We start from the raw sequence: 16,356 nt of genomic DNA, 5'->3' as shown, positions 1-16,356 counted from the left end.
AAGAGCCAGAGAGGCCATTGTGTCAAGTGTTGAAGATGAAGCCTGGATTGCCTGTATATCCCAAAATGTTGGAGATGCCAGAGCATCTGATACCTACCAAACGATGCTACTAACAGGGAATGGAACCAGCCCAAGAAAAAGTCAACAAAGCTGAAAGGAGTTGGAAATCTGGACAACACTTTGACATCAGACATGGAGGTTCAGAGTTTGAAGTTTGCCCTGCTGGTTTCATCCAGTAATTCCTTACTTTGTTCCCTTCCTCCCTTTGGGAATGGTAATATATATTCTGTGCCATTGCATGTTGGAAGTATGTGATCTGCTTTTCTCATTTTTACAGGGGATTACAGTAAGAGACTACATGAGTCTCAGAAGAGACTTTGAACTTTCAAACAATGTTGATTCTGTGATGACTTTTGAAGTTGAACTAAACGTATTTTATATTATGATATGACTACAACTATGTGGTGGTTTGAATGAAAATAGCCCCCATAAGCTTATAGGCAGTGGTACCTATTAGGACATGTGGCCTTGTTGAAGTAGGTGTGGTGCTGTTGGAGGAAGTATCTCACTGCAGACAGACTTTGACATTTCAGAAGCCTAAGCCAGGCCCAGTGGCTGGTGGCTGTCTCTCTCTCTCTCTCCCTACTGCCTCCAGATCTGGATGTAGAATTCTCAGCGACCTCTCCCACACAATGTCTACCTGTGTGCTACCATGCTTCCCTCCATGACTATAAAAGACTAAACCTCTGAACTGTAAGATAGCCCCAATTAGATGTTTTCCTTTATAAGAGTTGCTGTGGTCACGATGTTGCTTAAGAGCAATAGAAACTAAGAAATCCTGGAAAATGTTTATAATAATTCTTATAATTGTCCACTTCTGGGCGATGCCTGCATAACATGCAGAACCATCAGTAAACCAGGCCCTAGTCTTCTCTTCCTTAGTTAACAAGTCATAGGGCATACCTAAAAGTGTGTGCTTGATAGGAGACATTGTAATGGAAGAAGAAAACATAGGCATTTGGACAACTTCTTCATGTAACTGGTTTGTGCTTTCAGGGCTTCATTTGAAAATGCATTGCTGCTGTGGACCATGATTTGGTGGGTGGAATAACACCCATCTCATGATGGACAGCTCAGGTCACTTGGTAACTTGGTGACCCATTTTCAAACATTCAGTTTCCACTAAAGCCCAATAGTAGGACAAATGGTGTCTCTCAAAGGAAAAACAGTTTTCTGCAGATAATAGAAGAGCCTTGCTCCAAAATCTCAATGGTGTCTTCTGTGATTAAACCATAGGAGCCTGCCAAAGGCTCCAAACAGCATCCCTATCTGCCACTGACACCTCAAATACCATCAGGTCTGCTGGCTCATATGGTCTAAGAAGTTGAAGAGCCTTCTCCTGTTCCATGCCCCACACAAAGCTAGTAACTTTCCAAGTCACTTAGAATATGGACTGAAATAACACACCCAAACCAGGAATGTGCTCTCTCCAGAATCCAAATAGATCCACTCAACATGTGCTTCCTTTTTGGTGGTGCGAGGGGCCAGGGTAATAAATTATTCTTCACCGTAGAAAGAATATCTCTGCATGCCCCACACCACTGGACTCCCAAGGAATTTTACTGATGTAGAAGGCATCTGAATTTTGGTTGGATTTATTTTCTATCCTCTGATGTACATATGTGTTGCCAATGAATCCAAAGTGAGTGCTATCTCCTACTCACCTGGTTCAATCAACATAATATCATCCATATAGTGAAACAATGAGATATTCTGTGGAAAAGACAATCAAGATTCCTTCTAAATTATGATACAGGGCTAGAGAGTTAATATATAGTTGAGGTATATATTAGCATTACTATAAAAGTGTTTCTGGCCTTGGCAACAGAAAACAAATTACTTCTGGCAGTCTTTATGAACACACACCAAGTGAAAGGCATCTGCTATATCAATAGCTGCATACCATGTACCAGAAGATGTGTAATCTGCTCAAGTAAGGACACCACATCTAGTAAAGAAGCTGCAATCGGACTCACTACCTGATTGAGTTTTCAATAGTCATCTGTCATTCTCCATAATCCATCTGTCTTCTGTACTGGCATGATAGGAGAATTAAAGGGAGATGTGGTAGGAACCACCACCTTTCAACTCTTTGAGGGTGGCGCTAGTTTCTACAGTTCCTTCAGGGAAATGATACTTGTTTTGATTTACTACTTTCCCTGGCAGAAGCAACTGTAAAGGCTTCCATTTAGCCTTTTCAACCAAAATAGCCCACATTCCATAGGTCAGGGAATTCTAAGTATATCCATCCCACTTACACATTCTAGGACTGAAGAAATAACCACAGGATGAGATCCATGATCAACTGGACCTACTGTGAATCAAACGTCAGACAAATTCCATTAATTCCCTAATCTCTATAGGCTAAAATGTTTCTTAGAATTTCCTACAATCAGCATTAACTCAAAATTTGTATCCACTAGGCCCTGCAAAGTCTCACTGTTTCCCTTTCCCACAGTGCACAATCACCCCTGTAAAAGGCTGAATAGGGAAAGATTAACTCTAAGGTATTTTACCAAGGTCCTTCCTCAGGGGAACCTAGACACCCCCTCATTCAAGGAGTTCTGGGTCTGTGAACTGTCTCAGGTCTGGAAATTGGTTCATGATCTAAAATTCTTTTTTTTTTTCCATAATCTAATAGTGCCTTTCTTTCATTATTTTGAGGAAATTTTAGCAGGCATCTTACCTACTTTGTAAGTGGAAACACTGTTTTTAATTAGCCAGTACCAAAGGAACACAAGTCATACCACGACAAAATTCACTTCGTCTGTGCTGACTGACCATTATAGGTCAGGTCACTGTGGACTTTGCTTTGTCTATGCTGCCCAGTATGATAAGTACAATCACCTTGCCTTTGATGATTCAATGCTGCCACCTGGCTCCTGCTTCTTCGGAGACTAATTAAACCTACTGCTTTTAATTTATCCAACCAAGCAGCAGCTTCTCCAACCATAAGGTCTAGCACAAGGCAAAGGATGACAACCAAGCCCTTCAAACATGCTGGTGCCCCTTTCACAAGTGTGTGTCTTACAGGATTAGATAAGAACATGTCTTTTGGGCCTTTCCATTGTGTAGGATTATATTTTACCCAGCATACTGACTCTAGCATTACAATTTCCCTGAGCCTTAAAATCTCTTCATCAACACTAAGCCAAAGGATATTAGATATCTATGACTTTTTTTCAGTAGGCCATCTTTTGACAAATTCTTCAGTCAACTATTCAAACAAACTTTTGACACCTTTTTATTTTTAACTGTGTGGACTTCTATATTAAACCTAATGTCTCCAGTCAGTGGGTCCATATCAATAAATTCAGCCTGATCTAGTTTTATATTCCTTCCACCATTATCCCATACCCTTACAGTTCATTCTGACACATATTGTCTAGACTTCTGCTTGAATGAATTAGCAAACTCATTAAGCTGTTTAGTAGTATAGCACATACCTCTTCATGAACTACTTTCTGCCTTCCTTCTAAGAGCCTCCTTTGCCTTAAGTCTGGTTGTAAGTCTAAAGGTAACTATTGGTGGGTCCTAAGGAAAATCAATATTGTCTTACCTGGCATTTCCTTCAGAGAAAGTCACTGCTAGATAAGCAGACAATGAAGAATTAATTTCCTTGCTGAAAGGTAGAAAAGGCAATTATTTTAGGGATTGAGGTATATCTTCCACTGGGGATGGAATTACTACTTACTTACTCAGGCGAGATCAACCTTTGGGAATCTGAGGGTTTGGAGTTCTCATCTTCAATAGGGTCCTCTCACATATCTCTATTCCCAAGTGACAGGATTCCATTCTTTGCCAATTGATGTTGTTACTTTAACCACCAACCAACTCTAAGGCTGACTTCAATTTTGCCTATTATCCAGCCAGCCTTATAATGAAGTTTGATTTTTCCCTGCCTTGAGCTCTGTGGCTGGTAGAGAGAAGATTCTCTCCCAGGACACACTTGGAAATGTTTAGATTGTTTATGTGCATCTGGGACTAGTCAATTTCATCACTAAGTTAATTGTTATCATATTCTGAGACGGTAAAAGTTGGCTAATCTTATCATGGAGTTAATTATTTTCCTTTGTCAATATCCAGTGATGCTAGATCAACCAACCAGCATCATTCTTTTCCTTATTTTTCCACAAATTGTCAAAAGTTTAGTACACAGAGTCACCAAATCCTTTACCACTCACAACTGGTGAATAAAGGACTATTACATGCATTTATCTCCTTACGTATGTAGAACAGTTCACACCATGGGATTTTAGTGTTCTCTGAGCTCCCAGGAGAGGCTTCAGTAACTGGAGTGGTAAAGGCAACTGTAAGTGTTGGCAAATTGGAATGCCTATTGCAGATACTTAAAAGATCCATCCTCATATTTATGTTGTTCTAGAACCACTCCTGGTACCAAAATCTGTTTTAGTTAGTGGTCTCTAGAGTATCAGAACTTATTGAATAGATAGATAGACAGATAGATTACAGAGAAAGGGAGGTTATTAGAATGAGTTTGGGGCTGTGGTCCAGGTCATCCAACAATGGATGCTGATGTACAGAAGGTCCAAGGATCCAGTAATCTAGTAATTCATGAGTCTGAATGTCTCAGGTGGCCTTCAGTATACCCTGAAATCCTGAAGAAGTAGTTCTAATACCAGTGCAGAAATGGACTTGCTCATAAGGCAAGAGCACGCAGGCAAAGAACAAAAGCTTCCTTATTCCGAGTCCTTAAATAGGCTTCCAGTAGAAGGCATGGCCCAGATTAGTTAGAGGTATATCTTCCCACTTCAAAATACTTAGATTTAAAGGTGTGTCTTCATACCCCCAAAGACCCAGATTAGAAGTGGATCTTCACATTTCAAATTAAACAAAAATCCCTCCCAAGTATTCTCCTCCATTTTGGAGTTTTAGTTCCAGATACAGTCAAGTTGACAGCCAAGAATAGACATCACACCTGGCTTCTATACAGATAACAAGAATATACACAGATAACAAGCATAGTAGCCCTTCATGGCTCTTAATAGCTCCTCCTAATAGAGTGAACACATGCTCCTCACCATATCCTCTCCCTCAAGACCCCCTCATTTTATTCTTGAAGCTTTTTGGCCCCTCTGGGTCCTCAGAAGTAAGTCTGCTATTCCAGTGTCTACATCAGCACAGCTCATAGCTCACAGCCAACCTTAGACCTCTGTGAGAAACTACATAACCATAACTGTTCCCAGGGAATGCTGTGCCCCCTCCCCATTCTGAAGGTGCTGAGACCTGTGATGGGGTGGAGTCAGGGAAGAGAAGAGCGTTCCTGCCACCGAGGTACTTTCTGGTCAGTATCCTAACCAGCCTTTTTGTGTCTGGGGCATCACATGTCTTTGTACAGTCTCTCACTACAAGTCCCTGTTTACTCTTCTCTATACAGAGGTGTCAACATTTCAGAAAAGAATTAAGAAGCCTCAGTCTTATCAGTTTTCATTTCTATCTGCTTAACGCATCTAGAAAGCGCTTCAGCCCATATTCTATATAGTTAGGAATCAGTCTGTCACTGAATTATCCACAACATACAAGATGATTCCCCGTCACAGTTGGCAGAGCTAATGATGCCTCAATAAAGCCTACCAGATGGTGTGTGCTTCCTCAGGAGCATTTGTTTCTGCCACACAGTGATGAGCAGGGGTGCCAAGTCGGCCCTACCTGGGCAATCTCAGGTCAGTGATATTTGATCTCTGCACACAGCCCCCCAAGATGAACAAAACAACATGAAGACATACCTTAATCCACTATTCTGTACCCTTTTTAATCTTTCACCCTATGCTTTCCTTTCTGCTTTAAGAGTGCCGCAATTTTTTTTCATTAATAATAGCAAGGATTATCTGCTATTTTTAAAATGGCTACTTTAAACTTGGAAGTTTCTGTGTGAGACATTTTGGGACTTTCTAAATCTATCCACTGCCCAGATAGTTCAAAGTTCTTATTCTGTGAATTGCTGGCACTTCAGATTGTAGGTCCAGTTGAATAGCTCTGTTCAGTTGAGGCATGACTCCCCAACCACTAAGTATAGAGAAGGCAGTGTTAATGCATCGAGCTGACAGAGCCAAGGCCACGTGGATCGGATCCGCTTTGAGACGTGCTCAGTGTCCTAGTGGAAGCCGACTCTGGGAGCATGCAAGCACAGACACTGGGGAAGATATTGTGGGATTGGAATTTATCCAGCAGATCACTGGGCAGAAATGATTTCACCTGATCTACATTACCAAACAGCATGTTGGGGCCCGACAGACAAAAGATTGAAAACTAGCTAAACCATAAGAACACGTCATAAAAACTCACTCAGAAGAGAATGAGACTGACCTAGCAGCAGAAGAGTAAAGAGCATAGATGGAAGGCTAACTGAGCCATTATTGTCCTGCTATTTTCAACAAGGATCTGGTGGGAATTTTTCTATTGTTCTATAGAGAAACAACCTATGTGTTACAAGACAGGGGAGAAGAGGAATCAGAACAGAAGCCTTAGAGGCAGGGTCCAAAGAAGGGCCATTAGAGGTTCCATTCTCAGGGCTAAATGTGTGAATGTATCTTGGAAGTCAAGATACATGTGAACATAAGTAGACGTGTGAACACAAGAGAAGGCGTGTCCTCTGTCTGCAAATCTAGCACAGAAGAGCACACCTGCCACTGTACAGCATAGAATGGGAAGTAATGTTTTCACACACAAGCACACAGACACAAAAGCAAAGGGTTATAATGGAGATAAAGATGCCTCAAACGATATAGAGTGGAGAGTCAGAAAGTGGACTCTTTCTTCAGAAAGCCCATCCCCTCCATGATAATACACAGAATTCCTTTATCAAGACAAAACACATTTCATTGCATGATTAGAATGAATTATGTAATAATTATTACATGGTCACGCTGGCAAAAAATATACATCTATAAAAATTTCCCCTCAGTGTCAATGATTGCTGGGAGGGCCTTATGCTTTTCCTATTCTATTTTCATTTGTATGTATATGTGTGCACCCGGAGCTGGAGTTGCAGGTGGTTGTAAGCTTCTGATAATTGAACTCCAGTCCTCTATAGTAACAGCAAGGGCTCTTAACCTCTGAGCCAACTCTCCAGCTCCCTGGTGAAGCCTTTTCTAATGGGTAACTCTGACTGCAGCCAGAACATGGAAAGTAAGATATCACAATTGACTCTTTCTTTACCTTGAGCATGTGGAAAGGACACAGATTTGTAAGTCCAAGCTGATGCGGCAGCTCCTCCTCCTCTTCCTCCTCCTCCCCCATCCTCTTCTTCTTCCTCCTCATTCTGTTAATAATATAGTTACTTAGTTAAGATTCTCTTTATAGAATTTATTTTTATTTATGTTCATTAGTATTTTGCCTGCATATATGCCTCATGAGGTGTCAGAAGCTCCAGAACTGGAGTTACAGGCAGGTGTGAGCTGTCATGTGGCTGCTGGAAATTGAACCCTAGTCCTGTGGAAGAGCAGCCAGTGCTGATCTCTCCAGCCCTCTCAGTTAAGATTCTTTATAAGAGAGATTGTGTCCTCAGGTTGGAGAGCCTAAGGCAAGAAGACCCCAAGATCAGACTGAACTGCATAATGAGTTTCAGAACATCGATATCTTGTCTCAAAGAGAGAAGAAATGAGAAGGAGGAGAAGACAAAAGAAACCAGAAAGGACAGAGAGAGATGGAGAGAGGAGAATGGAATTTCTAGACCCCATGTTTGATATAATCCTTGCAGGCCTTAGGCAGTGATGGTACCACCATCACCTCTAACATTGTCACCACCACCACCACCACCACCACCACCACCACCATCATCTGACCCTGGAGTCTAAAGACTTCATTCCCTAAAGAATCATCTAGCATGCTCAGGCCAGGATTTCACATCTGAATCAGGTAGATCTGGCTGGGTTAGGGCCTGAATCTTGCACCAGCTGTTGGAGAGTCCCTCAGCAGTGTGACCACCTGCCGGCCACATACAGTACAGCATACCTCCTCCATGCTCCCATCCCTTCCATGAACCAAACCATCAACAAGAAGGTCGGAAGAAGCGTGCAAGGAGTAGAGCACAGAAAAGCAGGAGAAGAAAGGGCAAGAAACAGGCTCAGACCTGAAGGAAGCACCTAGAGTCTACAGCAAACCCTTAAGACATTCATGGAAGGAGCTAGTTAGGGTCCCTCTATGTCTACCCTTCCCTTTCTGGATAGTAATAACATTGTGAGTAAAAGGAATGGCTGCTCTGCTAGGCTGGATTTCCGACCTCCCTTGACCCCAGTCATGATTCTGGCCTCTGGAATGTGAGCAAACATACCATCTGTAAATTCTGTGTCATGTTCTTCAGGTATATACCCTTCCTTCTTTTCCCTTTTATCTGCACTGCAATGCAGAGCTAACAGCAGGAGACAAATGATTATTTGTGGCAAATTCTAGACATCATATATTTTATACACAAACATTTTAATTACCCAGAACTCTTTTTTAAATTATGATCACAATAGCCATATCACAAATGAAAAAATAATATTTTTATTGTCAAACATGCAGTGCTTCATTTTCCCTAATTGTGTTTTTTTTTCCCTAAATATACTCAATACATTATAAGCAGTTATCTTTGTCACGGGGTGACTTGGAATTTTTCAGGAAGGATTCTTGAGCTGCCAGTGTGCTTCAGTTGCATATCTGGGGATCTATTTACCACACAAGGGTACCCTAATTCCAGAACTGATGCAGCCCCTGACTCTCGGGGAAAGCTTGGACATCTTCAGCCTGCCTGAGGCTGGAGTGACACTGAGCAGGACAGCCTGAATTCAGCATCCAGGCCTTTCCCTGGCCAACACTTGTCCTAGTCCTGTTCAGGACCTGCCAAAATAATTGATACATTGCACCACTGTCCCAGGCCCTGGTCACCAAGAGCCTGGCATCCTTTCCAAGGCTGAAAATAAGTTGTGGTGAGAATTAGGCCGTTTGTAAAGTGGAGCTGCAAGAATCCAGTTCTATCCAGCAAAGTTTCTAAATGGAGTCAAATAGAAAATATGTCAGGCTTGGCAGGCCCTGTGGTTTCGGACACCACTCTTCAATCCTGCTGTTGTGTGCAAAAGTGCTGCTCACAGTACAGAAACTCAGAGTGTGTCTGTGTTCCAATAAAACTTTATTTATACAAATTTTCAGTTATAAAGTATTATGATGCTATACAGTATGTAATTGTATTATCATACCTTCTATAATTGTATACTCTGTAGTATCCTATGAAATAGTGTAATATTTCATGTAATAGATGTTATTCTGTTAGTTCTTCAATCACATAAATGCATAAAAATCTGGCAGACATAGTGGTGTGTACCCACCACATTGGCACTTAGGAGGCTGAGGCAGGTAAGCAGCCTGGGCTACACAGGGAAACACTGTCTCAAGAAATCAAAATAGTAATAATAAAAAGTAATTAAGATACAAAAATCACTCTTGAATTGTAGGATATATCAAAACAGATAGAAGAATAAATTTGGACCATGGGCTATATAGTTGGCCAGTCATTAATAATGTATCTCAACCATTTCATCTCTCTAATTAGCATTAAACTGAGGCCCAGAAAGGTGAATCAATTCATCCAAAGTTTCAGAGCAGTTCAGATTAGAACCCATCTTCATTCCTTAAAAGCTTGTTTGCTATGCAAAAATTTATATTTAAGAATTATTTGAAAGGCCAAGGGCAAGAACCCAAGTTCACACTGCACCATGGATGTTCAGTGACAACAGAGAACCTGACTGCCGTGCCTGTCTCCTAGTAACCATAGCCTCTGATGAAAGAGCACTCTGATTTGTTATTTATAACTTATTTCCCAGGAGAGAAGGTGAGGGACCTGATTACATTCAGTTACAAGAGCCAGGGAAATCCTGATCTACAATCTGAGGATAGACACAACCTTGCTGTCACAGCAACCAGGAGATGGGGGACAGCCTTGTGTAGTGTTGTCCCCAACACTATCAAGAGTCACACAAGGAGTTACCGCTGGCTAGACACACATGGCAGATGGCATAAGTGGTGGGAGAAGAGGAGGCCTCCCACTACCTGTAAGAAGATTCCAAGTGGCTTGTGACACCTCATTTCTTATTGGGCTCATCGGTTAGACTGCCTCGATTCCTGATTTTGTTATCAATATGTAAGGCTTCTAGATCCTAGAATTACATGCTTGAGGAATTCTGTTGCCTCTGAAGGAGCTTTCTGGATTCCAAAGAAAATGGAACATTTTTATGTCCATGAAAGAAGCACAGAGTTCTACAAAACCTAACCACAAGCACATCGGGACCAGACGAGGCCCTAGGCTCCAAGTCAAGAGCCTTCAGGAGAGCTAGGCAGACCTGAAAAATTCAGTAGAATCCAGGAGCATATTATGTAGGAATTGTTTCATAATCTCCAACCCAGTATTTTAGTCACTTGCCCAGGCCCAGAAAAGGAAGTTTGTTATATGAGAATGTCAGAAAAGGGAATAGGAAATGGGGGGGAGCAAAGACGAAGCCCACAGAGATTTTTATCTCCGGAGAGCAGCATCGGGGTCTAACTTTTATTGTTCACTACAAAAACTTGTATACATTTTTTCAGCCAGTAAGAGTGAGGTTAAGTAATCAAGGGCCAAACTCTGCATTAGGCTGAATCTAATTTGCTTGCCCTTGACTCTGTAGGGAAAGGGATCAATCACCCAGGGGGATTTCTGTGAAGACAGAGGAAGCAGAGGAGCCCTGTGCTCAGGTCCTTTGTTCTGTCTCACTGGTTTGCCAGGAGCAAACCATACAGCAGCATTTGGATTCCTTGAACAAGCGCAGGAGACCTGGGCTGCATTTCCTCTCTGTCCCCCTTCTCCCTCTGTGTATGCTTTCCCCAGCCTCCTCTCTTCTCTCTCACATCCCCCACATAAGACTGCCCTGCAGCTTGAACAATCTATGAGTTGCTTCCTCATTGCCTCTGAAGCACTGGAGTGGTCCCTAAAACCAGACAAAGAATTTTAGCTCAAAGCAGAAAAATGAGCAGCTGCGAATCACCAACCTGATGAACCAGGCAGAGCCTTTGTGTCTCGGGTCCACCAGTGTTAACATCTCATGTCTGTCACTGCAAGGTCAAGAAAACAGAACAGACGCTTGTTAACACACTAAGGAACAAAAAGAACAGGATGTGCTATGGTACTAGAGATATCCAGTGATAAACTTCAGTGCCATCACTGCAGCATGTGGTCCTTAGGTTAATGGCTTAGTAGTCAAGAGATGTCGAGACATGAGCAGTCATGTCTTTGAAATAACAGTTGTCTTACTCTCCAGACGCTCTCTCGGGATTGATGTGGTTTGAGTGGCGGTTTTGTTTGTTTGGTTTGGTTTTGGTTTTGTGTGTGTGGTGTTTTTGTTTGTTTGTTTGACTAATCCTTGGGATTTTTTTTTAAACAGTGTTATTATGCAACTGAGGCTAGCCTAGAACTTGGCCACAGCCTCACAAGTAGTGAGATCACAAATCCAGGCCTGTGAACCCTTGATGCATGTGTATGTTTTCCCCAGCCTTCTCTCTTGCAGCCCCTCTGTACTCTTGGCACTCAGAATCAAACCAGGTTCTGCCCCGGGGCTCTGCCTTCCCCTTCCTGCCTGGCATGTGGACCCTTGGGAAGCATGGACAGAAATCCCCATTCCTAGCTCCCAGTGCTATGCCAGCTGTGCCTGGGTACACAGGAGACTGGGAAACACAGCAATCGTTCCAGGCACCATTGTTTCCCACCGAGAAAACCAGACTGGGGACCCCCATTACTGACTGCGTTCTGCTTCCCCTGAGCAGCTGCACTCAAGACACCTTAGCATCTAGGCAGACACAATGCCTAGAAACATCTTCAAACAGAACCCATTTGCTATCTAAGCGTCTGTGGGTCAGAAATTTGGGCATGGCTGAGTGGGACCCCTGCTCAGAGTCTCACAAGCCAGTGGACCAGGCTGAGTCTCCATCCTTATTTGGATGTTGAGGATTAATTCTGAACTTTAAGCACAGCTCTTTACAACAAAGCCCCTCACCTCCATCCTTGCTGAAGAGGCGGTCCTTGCTTATCCAAACTGCTTTATCTGATGGCAAATGTTAATGCATACACCTTACTCAGGGTGAACCAAGGATTAAATTCCTTTTGTAGGAAGGAATGCCCAGGAAGGGAAGCTCACTGGCTGACAGCTTGGGGCCTATCTAGATACCTTATTAGCTTGGAGAACTCCAGGTTTGTATGCAACGTGACTGATTGCCATGGTCCTCAGTGGAGTGTCATGGTTACATGCTCCAGAGCAAGCAGGGTTAGGCACAGCGTTGGTCTCACTTCTACCATTCTCAATTCTGAGATTCATGAAGTTTGTGCTCACTCAACCTTACCAGTCCCTCTGTCTGGTGGCATGGTCCACTTGTCCCATAGGATGTCATGTCTATGATAATTTGTCCCTTCCAAACACAAAGAGAAATAAAAGTTCCCACTATGACAGTTGGGCTTCAGGACTTGTGTTCTAACTGCTGGTGTTATGTCCTCTATGATAACTGCTTGGGTACCAAAAGAAAGCTTATTCATATGGGCACTGTGGTATTCAGTAAATTACAGGAGATACTCAACATTGGCATAAGATAGGCTTTGGATCCGGTGATTTGGCTTCACTGTCAGTTGATGTAAGAACTCTGAGCATGTCTACGATAGGTGAGACTGACCTGGGATGGCAGGCTAAGTGTATTGTATACACTTTTCTGTGTACTACAGTGCTTGGATTGAATCCAGGGTTGAAAGTGAACTGTCCAGACCAGGTGTGTGTATTTGAACACTCGATTCCCAGCTAATGGTGCAGTTTTGTAGATGGTGAAACTTTTTGATACTTTGCCTAGAATACAGACACTAAACCACTGTGTTTATAGCTTGGCTCTGCTCCTGACCTTCAAATTCTCATTCCCTCTACCAAGATGTGAACGAGCTGTTCCACAAACTTCTGCTACAGAAGATCCAACCATGTTAGTCCCTATGCCTTCTCTACCAAGAATCTGTGGTCTGTGTTAGCCATCATGCCTTCTCTGCCATGAAACTGTAATCCAAAATAAATATTCCCTTTAAGTTGCTTCTGAGTGGTATTTGGCTATAGTGAAAAATAAAGGACCTGGTACACAGGCAAATGCCTCACTGTTGAGCTACAACTCCCCCTTCATTTGTGACTTTCAACATTTTTAAACCATCTGTAATAGTTATCCGGAATTTGACCTATGAGCTCTAAAATGGTGGTCCCCAAGGAGCCTTGGTAATTCAACAGAATAGGTCACAGAACTCACAAAGCCTCTTAACTATATTTATCATGAAAGATGCAAATAAGCAACGAGATGAAGACATTCATAAGGGGGAGGTCTGGCCAGGTCCCAAGGGCAGAAGCCTCTGTCCCCGTGGATGAGGCACGCCTCCCTTCTAATGCTTGGACACAATTATCAGCTAAGAAGCTCTCTAAATCCTATTGCCTAGGAACATTGTTACACTGACATTACTGACAAATTGAGCCATTAGCCTTAGTGATGAACTAAATATTCAACCTCTTTTCACTCCATAGAAGTCAGAGGTTTCAGTTGAAAGTTCCAAACTTCTAATCGAGGCTTAGTCTTCCTAGGAATCAGCTTCTATGATGAAGCTGGCAGTTTGTAGGGAAGGATCATTTATTTCCCTTGTTATTCAAGAATTCCCAAGTGTCTAGAAATCAGATGCAAAAAAATCCAACATGTATTTTCCACGCACCATCCTAGTTTTCAAGGCCTTCCCCACAGCCATTGTTAATTGGTCAAAGGCCAATTGCCGAGGGACTGGGTCCATTTCCTCTCTCCGGACTTTGGAGTACCTGGTCTGTCGCAGACTCTTGCTGCCACTCTGAAAATAATACATGAATAATAAGTAAAGAAGCAAACCATAAATATAAAAAAAATTAAGGGGGAACTTTAACATGTAAAAGATGAGAAAACACTGATTAAAAGTTAGGTTTTTGGCAAGTCACCTTCATCAGGATTCTATTACATGTGTCAAAGGAAGCATGGGGAACAAAGTGGGGGACTAAATAACTTCTCTATGGTGACATTGTTAGAAATCTGACCCTGGGCCTGACCCCACCATCCTCCTTCTCACTACACAACCAAAGAACAAAAGGAGAGTATGCTGGCCACCTCCTAGGAGATGCGGATTAGCAGAATTGTGTTAGGAAGGAACATAGCTAGTTCCATGTCAGAAAGTAGATCTAAAAAAACTGAATAATGAGGCCTACAGGATTTAACCTGATCCTAAAGAAGTCTTTCCAGAGGCAAGGTTATTTAGATACTAACAAGACTTTCAAAATAAAACCCAGAGCCTCTAAAATTCTGCTTCTCTGTTGATGAAATGTTACATGAAAACAACAAAAAAAGAAAAGTTTGGGGGTAATATTGCAAGCTAATGAAAAGGCTTGTGCAAGTCCAAGGCACAAACGTGACTTTAAGGCTGAGCCAAGTAAATGATTGTCAAGACAGGCAATGCTTTCCAAAGGAGCAGAGCAAATCTTGATCCCGTTACATTCTCACACGTTCCACTTCCACACTTGAAATCCACACTAGCTTTTCTCATGGTTGGAATTCTATATGCTATATTCAAGTTACCAACACTTCTTCATCCCATCAAAAGTAGCCTTGGGGCAGGAGTACTGGGTGACTGTATGCTGTGGCTTAGGGAAAAAGATACAAAATATACCGAAGGAACAGTCTTATGTCTTCCACTGTCCCCGCCCTCCAGCCCCAGTCCAGGACCGTGTAGTCCCGTCTCCCCTTTCACTCCACTTTCTATATCCACCTCTTCCAATCTATGTCTTTTTACCAGATGCTCAAAAGACTTGTGGCTCTGCTGGATGTGGCTAAGTCTTGGACTCTAGAATCAGCCCTTTCCACCTGTGGGATCCTTGCCAACAGCTAACTGAAAAGGAAAAAGAAAAGTTAGGAAAGTAGTGAGAGTCTGAACAAAGGATGATTGTGACTGATAAGTGTGCTTAAATGGCCATTGTCATTTGATTTAAGCAAGTCTTGGATTAAGTCTACAGAGCATTTGGGAGACAAATACAGTCTAAACGAGAGAGGATATACCACGTTCATAGATTAGACATCTTAATAAAGATAGCAAATCATTCCTATTTCACAGAATAAAAAAAACACTTATGTACATAATTACATAATTTGTCCAAGGCAGCGTGTAGTAGGTGACTATGACCCAGAGATAAGCAGCTAAGCAGCCTAGGCCCAGAGGCTGTGCAACCGACCTGGCTCTTCTCTTGCTCATGCTCTGTGCTAGCCTCACAGCCTTTCCTCTCTGTGCTTCCTACACCACAGAGAGCAAGAACATCTTATTCACCATGGCATCTGCCTGTGCTCCTCATGTGTATTGGTAGCATGTGTGATCACTGGGATTTATGTGTCTATCTTCAAAGTGTTTTATGTAAGTTGGAAGTAAAACATAGCCCCAAACACACAGGTTTAATAATGATTTTTAAGAAAAAATGACCTTCTTAGCTGTTCTTCACTTCTGTTTTTTTTAAGTCTTTAAATAATTTAAATGACAGATCTAGAATTTATTTTTATATGATTTTCTAAATAAGAATTTTGAGAACATTTCTCATTGTTATATTAGTCGAGAACAAGAATTATGCAATTTCTTCTTTCTTTTTTTTCTTTGCAGTAGGGGTAGCTAGTAAATATTAAACAGTGATGCCACCATTACAACTGCAAAATTATAAAGAGGAAAACAGAAAAAGCCTTTTATTTTTTGGAATAAAATTTATGGTTAAAGAGGGGCAATAGGAAATAATTTATTTATACCTCTTAGGTATAACAGAATACAAAATCTGGTAGACATTTACAGGACGTGACTATGAAAGGGTTAGCATCACCCACAATTAGTCAAAGAAACAGTGATAGAATGTTCCTAGGTTACACTGTGGAAGTCTAAAAGCTGCCTGTGTTTTCAGTGCCTTGCTGTGCTCCAAGGTTATATATGCACCAACCCTGACCACTTCAGTTACAATAAATCTAAGTGACCTCTTAGGCATGCCTTGGATTTTATGGGACTGATGTCCAGAAATGTCTTCAGAGAAAATGATCTCCTAAAGAGGTTCCATTTTAACACTCAGTAGTCAGAAGGAGGAATAAAACGTTGGCTGGTAAGCAACCCTTTCTCCTTAGAGCAGCAGCCAAAGTGGCATGAAAATCTGCATGATCACAAACACTGGTATTTTTTTTAGTATGCCAATCACTGTAAGTACAATGCATTCAGCCAACAGG

Source organism: Grammomys surdaster, unplaced genomic scaffold (assembly GCF_004785775.1).
Source record: "Grammomys surdaster isolate TR1022 unplaced genomic scaffold, NIH_TR_1.0 139, whole genome shotgun sequence".
In the NCBI taxonomy this organism is placed as follows: Eukaryota; Metazoa; Chordata; class Mammalia; order Rodentia; family Muridae; genus Grammomys; species Grammomys surdaster.
This window is presented reverse-complemented; position numbering follows the sequence as displayed.